This window comes from Molothrus ater, chromosome 1 (assembly GCF_012460135.2).
Source record: "Molothrus ater isolate BHLD 08-10-18 breed brown headed cowbird chromosome 1, BPBGC_Mater_1.1, whole genome shotgun sequence".
In the NCBI taxonomy this organism is placed as follows: domain Eukaryota; kingdom Metazoa; phylum Chordata; class Aves; order Passeriformes; family Icteridae; genus Molothrus; species Molothrus ater.
Window position 1 is genome coordinate 104,652,634 of NC_050478.2, and position 8,687 is coordinate 104,661,320.

The window sequence follows — 8,687 nt, forward strand, 5'->3', positions numbered from 1 at the left end:
AAATTAAAAGAGACTGACTTTTCACAGCTTTTAAAAATAAACAAGAACTGCTACAATTCTATAGGTCGTAGCCAAACACAGAGCAGACTGTGGCTTTCCCTTCTACTGCGGGCAAAGAAATGACTTGTCTGCCTTCCCGAGATAAGATCTAATCCTGATTTACAGACTGACTGTGCCAACTAACTTATTGTCTTCACTGGAATACTCCTGGCTCAAATTTATCTGGAGGACCATGTTGAACACCTGGGGATCCAGACAGGGTGTGCATGCAGTTGTTGTGAGTTTACCCAGACCATTCTCTGGCATGGGCTGCTTCTCACTAGCAGTTGCACAGACTCCCAAAGGTACTTTCTTGCAAGAAGTAGAGCAGGAAGGCTCTGAGGGGGAAAAACATTTTTCTCTTTCTCTCATAGTTACAGAAATTCTCACAGAAGTGATAAATACAAATTACTCTCCTGCAACTGTGGAGCTTACTTACATTTCTCCTGCCTGAAGAATCACTGTTTAATCTTTTCCTGCACCTAAAGTTTTCGGCATTTTGACCATTTCTATGGCCTTTCCCTGTACTGTTCTTGATGATTGTGTACATTTTGTTTTGAAGATAAACAGAAGGAAGTATAGCTCTGACCTGGCACTCAGAAAAAGGGAAGCCTGCTGACAAAACTATTTTTGTACTTTACCTGCTGATTATTTAATAGAAAATATGTCACCGGACTGATCACATACTGAATTTTGCCTGGATCAGAATTTCAACTACATATTACATGGTCCAGGGAAGAGATGGCTGATAAACAAATATAATAGATGAAATTTTTGCTTGATCTACACTAGGAAATATTTACAATGAAAAAAATTAGATTTGCATAGTAACAAAAAACCTTTACCTTTATTTGGGAATCTTGTTAAGATCCATATTGACAAAAAAACTAAGGATGCCTGGTTTTGCCAGCTATTTCTTCCTTAATGGTACTATGAATTAGTAACTCGCAGAAGTTGTTCTCAATGTTGCAAATATTCCACATGAAACTTTATAGAAGAAAACTGGTTATATATCACTTTTATGGTGTGATCCATGAAGATTTTAGAAGTAAACTGAAAGAAAGCTTGTACAAGTCACTTATTTTAATTATAGTTAAACATCATCAGTATAGTTGAAATAGACATGATGCAAATCTCCAAAACATTATTAGTAGTAACAATTTTTAGAAATTATACAACTTGGCCAAAAGAATGATAAGAGAATTGATACAAGAAAACTTTATTTCACTTTTTTAATGTGTAGATTGCTGTTACCAGATATGGGTATAGCATCCTCTCTTTGACAGATTGTTTTTTAAGATATCAATAAAGCCAACTTGTACTTACCATAAAACCTCATACTCCAGGAAGAGCAATAAGCAAGTCCCCAAATGACAATAACCTCCTAGCAGATACCTGAGTATAAATAGCATGGAATTAGCACCAACAGGCTCTCCTTTAGAGGCAACATTTGAATGTTTGGTCTGTATGAAGCCATTTTTTGAGAGAAATGGTTTATAACAGATGTAGAGCATTGCCCAGGACACTGGAGGCTGCTGTGAAAACGGAGGAAAAACATGTATATTCTAGGAAACTAATAGCTGTGCAAAGAACATAAGGACTGTTACCCATTTTGAAGAATGACAGGTTCTGAGTCTAAAGGCCAAAGGGTTACAGCCACAATAATGAAATAGCTAAACTGAGAGAAATGTTTCACACTGTGTTCAAAAAGAAAAATAAATTAGAATCTCTTGATGGAAATCATATGCAACAGCATAATGTGGGACTTTGTGCATGGATTGTGGCACCAGTAGAGGGAAATAATGACAGTACTGAGTGGTGGCAGAGATCAGCTCAGAAGGGACGGCAAGCATGGAGTGAGGACACGGTGGCTGTGAGGGAAAGAGGCTGGTGGGAGGAGGAAGGAAGTCATGAGTTTGCTGGGAATGCAAGGACTGTCCACAAAGTCAGGGCAGAGCCAGTAACACTGAGGCTTGGCTTCTGGCTTTGCAAGCATCCCTGGATGATGACAGTCAGTGGGTCACGGGTGACAATGTGTCACACTAGTGACAGGATCCCTCAGTCATCAGTGCTTGGACCCAGCAGAGACATTTTGGTCCCCCCAATGTGCTGAGGAAAGCACAGAAACATTTTTTTAGGTTGGTTTATTAAAGAAATGAGTCAGAGCTAAGTGCCACTGTACAACTTGGTTTATTTGTCTTGTTTCCTTTTAAAGAAAAAAAACCATGTTTTCTTGTTGTCTTTTTGTTAATTAGGCTTTAGGAGTTTGAATTTTTCTCTGCATTTTAATCTGATGTCACTGTCTCATGTCACTGTTTGCTGCAAGGCCTGGTTGCTTAGTGAGTTTTGGGGGAGAAATGGAGCTGAAGATGACTGATATTTATATCAGGAATGGAATATTGCTTAGCTTAATTTTTAATGTGGTGATTACTGGTCAGTGGGGAGCAGCTGCTGGTTTTCTTCTTATTTGATTGCATTTTTAAGTTCAGGAAAGGTACTTGAAGTCAGATTAGTCTTCATTGGGTTATGAATCTGAAAGGAAAATCACAAGACAGAACAGAATATTAATTACAATGACGATTTAATTAATCATTCACAATTAATTAATCTACTGTCAGCTCTTTCATGTGGACCTTAAACCAAAGAATGTAAACAAGAAATATGGTCTATGTCTATTAATTACCTGTGGTGGAAAAGGATAGGACACAAGGATGGATGTCCTGTTCTTAGCACATGCTACCATGCAACTCTGACCCATAAAATGGCTGAAAAATGTTCCTAGGAGTGGTCAGACTAAATCATATTTGCTTACTTATTTTTGTATCTGTGAGCATAGCAGAAATAGCAATGATACTTTAAAAAAATTCCTACCATAAACTATCAAGATATTATTGTCATTGTTGTTGTTGCTGTTGTATTTTGTCATGGGATTTAATTTTTAAAGTTTGATTTGCACTTTTAATGTCCACATGGATGTCCACGTGAATTTAATACATGAAGGTTTTCTAAAAGCAAAATCTTAATCATGCTAAAGATTAAGTGAGATCTGAACTGTGCCCCTGTCACCTAATGCACACATTATTAACACAACAGCAAACTTATTGAATTCAGCAAAATGCTATGAAATGATGATATTCATAGAAAAAAAATTGAAATAAACAAATCACAATGCTGGGACCCAATTCCCAGCATTTTCCACCCCCGTCCAAGCCTCCCTTTATCATAATTTATGAATATTACAGAATCCCTTGGCAGAATTTGGGTTTAACCTATAAATTAAGTTTGCTCATTTGGATTATTATATATTGACTGTATAGCTTGGACAGGGATATTTGAATTTACAGACCCAAACTCTGCCACCCTTCCTCTCCACAAAAAGCCATTTCAGTTTTTCAGCTATACCTGTTGATACACAGTTGTATATAGTTATATGTATATATATGTATAAATGTGTCTGTGCATGTATATGTGAATACTGATAGTTGAGGCATAAAGGAAAAAGCTTATAGCCAATGCAGGTAAAAAAGGGTAAAAAGAAACAGTCAGAATGAGTGCTTGATGAGAGGAAAACATCTGAATAGTTGCAGAAGGGATAAATTCATTAAGAAAATACAGAAAATGTCCTGTTTCAAGCAGTCAAGGTGGGGGCTGTGGTGGGTGGAAGTTTACACAGCAAGTGGGTTGTGACACAGAACTCTGCAGTGTCAAAGAAGAGGAAGAGATGAGCAAAAAGCCTTTCACTCCAATAACTATTCCCATCTGCCTTTCTAAAGTCACAGGCAGAAATACTTTTTAAAGCCTGGCTCATATTTTTAGCATTTCTGTAGATGAGATGCCTGATACTAAATTCTGATTTATAAGACAATAACTGAGAAGAAAATTAAGTCAGATAAAGCAGGCTTAAAAGATTTTGTTTTCTGGCAACATAATCTGGCAATACAGAAAGGTGTTCCCAGCAGGCACCAGCAGATGAAGATAAGTTTATGAAACAACCTACTTTTTCTTCTCTCCTTAGTGTGTTTAAAGACGTTGAATTAGGCAGATGAGATCTTCCAGGTAATAATGACAGAGCTAAAATTGGCAGTTAAATGCATTCTTTCAGTTTACCTCATTTTTGTGCAGCTCACCTATGACTTCATATTCAGGCTGCTTTTTGGTCATAAGTAAATACTCTGAAGGGCTTTGGGATGGAAGGCTGGTGACTTCTATTCCCTGCATCCCTCACCTTGTTGCATCCCTACCTAATTGCATTTCCCTAAATATGAAATAATGTTGATGGAAGCATGTTGAGCTTAATTTGTGTTTATGTGTCTCATTCTCATTGTTCCAGAGATTATTTTCTTCATGGTGATCAAGGGTAATTTTTTTTCACAGTGTCTAGCAAAGGGATTAATAATACACTGATGTTTTTGCTTTGTTTGCTTTTGTTAAGAGCTGAGAAGGGCTTATGGAAAGCCAAGGCCTTTTCTGCTTTTCATACTGCCATGCTGGCAAGGGAGCTGGGAGGGGACATAGCTGAGACAGGCAACCCAAATTGACCAAAGGAATATTCCAGACCATATGACACCATGCTCAGCATATAAAATGGAGGCAAGAAGGAGAAAGGGTTTTTTTTGAGTGATGGCTTTTGTCTTCCCAAGTTGCTGTTACGCATGATGGGTCTTGCTCTCCTGGAGATGGCTGAACACCTACCTACCTGCCCATGGGAAGCAGTGACTTCATTCTTTTATTTATTTTTTTTTTTGTTTTGTTTGCCCTTGTGTCTTTTGCTTATCCTATGAAACGCTATCTCAAACCATGAATTTTCCAGCTTTTACCCTTCCAGTTCTCTCCCAAGTCCTACTGGCTGGGGAGTGAGTGATCAGCTGCATGGGGCATGGTTGATGGCTGGGATTAAAACACAACACCCTGACAGAACCGTCACACCTAGTCGTTCCTGCTTCCCAGAATGCTTTTTTAAGCATTGAAAATGCATACATCTTCTTATTCTTCTAGAAATAATAATAATAATATTAAATCTCAATTATGATAATCAATATTTTACAACAGTATTTACAAAATATTCCAAGGGATTGTCTTAAAAAAAGCTATCAAATTTATAAAGTGAAATCATCCATAGTAAGACACTATCTATCACAGAGGCAACGGCTTCTGAGATCCTTTGCTCTGCTGTTTTGTTGAGGGTTGGTTACTGACTCTCAACCCCTTTACTGAAAAAAAACCAAGTCTTTGATAGACATCCTTGACAGAAATTTCTTTTTCCAAAAATCGGTTTCTATCCTTAAAAAGGCCATTCCAAAATAATGGTACTCACAAACCAACTGTTCTTAATGAACAGAAAGAGTCAATAGCATTTCCAGAATTATTTCAGTAATTTGTGGGTACTAGATTTGATTTAATGTTTGAATTTTTAGTTAAAAATTATAATATTTAAATCTGACAGAGAAAAAGAATAAGAAAAACAATAACTATTTCCAAATTTCCTTTTTCCTATTTTTTTATTGGATTACCAAGAGAGCAACCCTATCGGTAAAAAGGGAAAACTGACTGTTGAGCCTGTTGACCCAGGCAGATTATGAAGCAAAAAGAAATCTTAGTCATTTACAGGATAAATTTTCTTCTATGCTTAGCATAAACTTGCTGGTTTTCTACTAAGAAAGGTGCTGAAGGCCAGCTGAATTATGAATTCCCTGCTCAAGTACTAACTTCAAGGGGTTAGTTCAATTTCATGTTTCAGAAGACTTTATTTCATTTTTATTTATTAGCATGTTAGTGTCATAGTTTAGTTGAATGAAATAAATTATGCTAATTAATTGTTTCCCCAGAAAAAAAATCACAAAGGTGATTAGCATTGAACTTTTCCGACACTAAAGCACAGTAAATGTCACTTCCACATTCCTTAATGCCAATCCATCAATTTAACTTATTCTTTGCTAACTTTTCCTAACTCATGAAAAATTGAAAATTTTGTTACCTTTCATACTTTTTTAACGTTACAACAGAGTGATCTTTTAAACTTTAAATTTGAAGAGATCACCCTCCATACACAATATTTTTTTCTTAATAAATATGAAAACTTAACAATTCTACAGCTATTGCAACATTCAGCCCAAGACAATAATCTTACCTTTACTCACTATAATTCAACATCTAAAACAAATTCTGCAGTAAGTTCTGGTTTTGTGCCAATAGTTTTGGCTGCTATATTTCTATCCAGCTTCATAGAATTATACTGAAATGCCACAGTTTGTTAGAAATGTTGGGGGTTTTGATGCATGGGAAATGTTGGGCTTTTAATTTAGGAAGAAAAGGAAATGCAAAAAGAAACAAGGAAAAAAAGAAATATCAAGATGTTAAAGTGCTGACACTAACTTTGAGATTTCTAGTGTCACTGCTTTGTCCTCCTTTGTAGGCCAGAGAGGGATTGACTGCAGTTCAGTTGTGTGGCTGGCATGGCATTTGTTGACAGGTTCAGCTATGTATGAAAGCCATTTTAAATGCATCTACACTCTGGAGACACCTACCCTAAGAACATCAGTGCATAGGAGAACTCACTTCACTTCAGCAATGGATACAACACAGTGGGAGGAATAATGCTGTGAGGAGAACATCTCTGTCTGTGACTGCCAGAGGACTGTGCTTGGTATGGAACCAGGAATAAAAAATACAGGTCGGGGGGATAGGACATGCTTTGTGTTTCAGTGTTAAAATGTAATATGGTTTCAAAGAACTGCCACAGCTGTGGGGAGATGCCTGCTGTCTGTATGTATACAAGGAGGACAGAGAGGAAAAGCCAGGAGACTTTTTATAGGAGGTTCATGACATATTGAGCTGCGACCAGCTTACTGGGACACATAAAGCAAAATACATTAAAAGCAAACAATCAAAAGGACTCCACTGCACCAGTAATATATGTTATGCATAGACTTCTGTATAATATACTAGAATATGTATATGTTATACATAGACTCCTTCCTTATCTACTGGGACCAATTCAGGATCATGTTTTATTCCTAAAATGTACCAATGATGTTGTAAGTGCAGACCTTAACATGGACTTCAGTGCAGTTCCTTATACTGCTTTTAAATGAGCTACAAGGTATTTCAAATTTTAAATGTTACCCCTGGAAAAAAACACTTCCTTACTGTAGCGTCAGGAAGGGTTAAATTACCACTGGATTATCCGACAATTCAGATTACTGTTTAGATCTCGCATTTATGTTTTTGCTTTATTGATTTTTCACATTGTTGCCACTAGAGCTTGCTACAATGCAATCAGATAGACTTTAATATATCCATTTCAAATCACTGAGCAATGTAGATATCAAATTTCCAACCCTTCACCTTTTAATCTTCAAATTAAAAGAAGGATTTACATGTGTAAGGAAGGTAAATTTCAAAGTGCCCATCAGATAATTACATAGGGTTGTTGTTAGGTGTTTCTCAGTATTTGCTTTGAGAATCCTATTAGTCTGGACTTATGAGACAAGCTGAGAGAGACTTAGACACAAGCATATTCTATAATATTATGTCACTCTGTTAAAATCCAATTATTCAATGAAATGAGGCATTTTTAGCTGGGCTTTAATTTTAAAAGAGCAGGGACAAGGTTTCAACAATGTCAAAATAACTAAATTTGACATTTTTGATGAAGGTTTTTCAGTTTTTGCTTGGTAAAGCTTTTTTCATTTTAAAATTCTGGGGTTTTTTTCATAACATTTTAAAATTAATTAATTTAAAATTAAACAGTAAAATAAAATTATTTCAATTACTAGAAAAAAGTATCTTTTTTTGCCCAACACTCCTGGACTTTTTGTTTCAGAGGTAAATTTTTAAAGTTCAGTCTCCTTTTTTTCTGGAACTAGGCTGTATTTCAAAATCCATGAATTACTGGCAAACTGAAGTACGCTATCATTCACACCACTCTTTCTGTGATAAAATTTGTTAAGTCATTAAATATGAGTGGGCATAAAATAAGATTATTTTCTCATCAAAACTGAAGGTCTGCATTACAAATCTAAACACAATGTCATCTTGAAGTTACACACCACTTCAGTTTGAAAGAGAAAACCTTGATGAAATCCAAGATAGGAAGAGATGATTATAACAGTCTCCTTCTATTCTGAGAAACTCTGTTTTCCATTGATATGTTCACTCTTGTTTTCAGTGGTCAAAACTATGGATCATTCAGTCAGATGGTTATTTCAGATCCTGATACAGCTTAATGACTGAAGCCAACAGCTCTTTCTTACTCTCCTCTCCTGCAGGAGTCAAAGCATGTCGCCCTGATTTTTTAGATTTTCTTAGCCTTCTGATGTTTACATTCTTGTAACGAACTTTCTTACATGCTTTATATAAATAACTTATTGTTTTACATTCTTTTATAGAGGAGGAAAAATTTAATAGACTGTTAGTTTGTCCAGTGTCATTGGAGAGGTGGCACTCTCACCCTCCAATCCACTGTCACTTAGAAATCTATAAATGTTACAGTCAGAAATTAAATAGTCTCTTTTACCCTTAGAAGTGCTACATGTTCATGTGTGTTATTTTGTGTCCTATAGTGACAAAAGCACAACACAGCACACTCCTGTTTGAGCAGCGTTAGAAGGAATCTTATGTGCAAGGGAAAAGATAAAATGGAAGCTTGT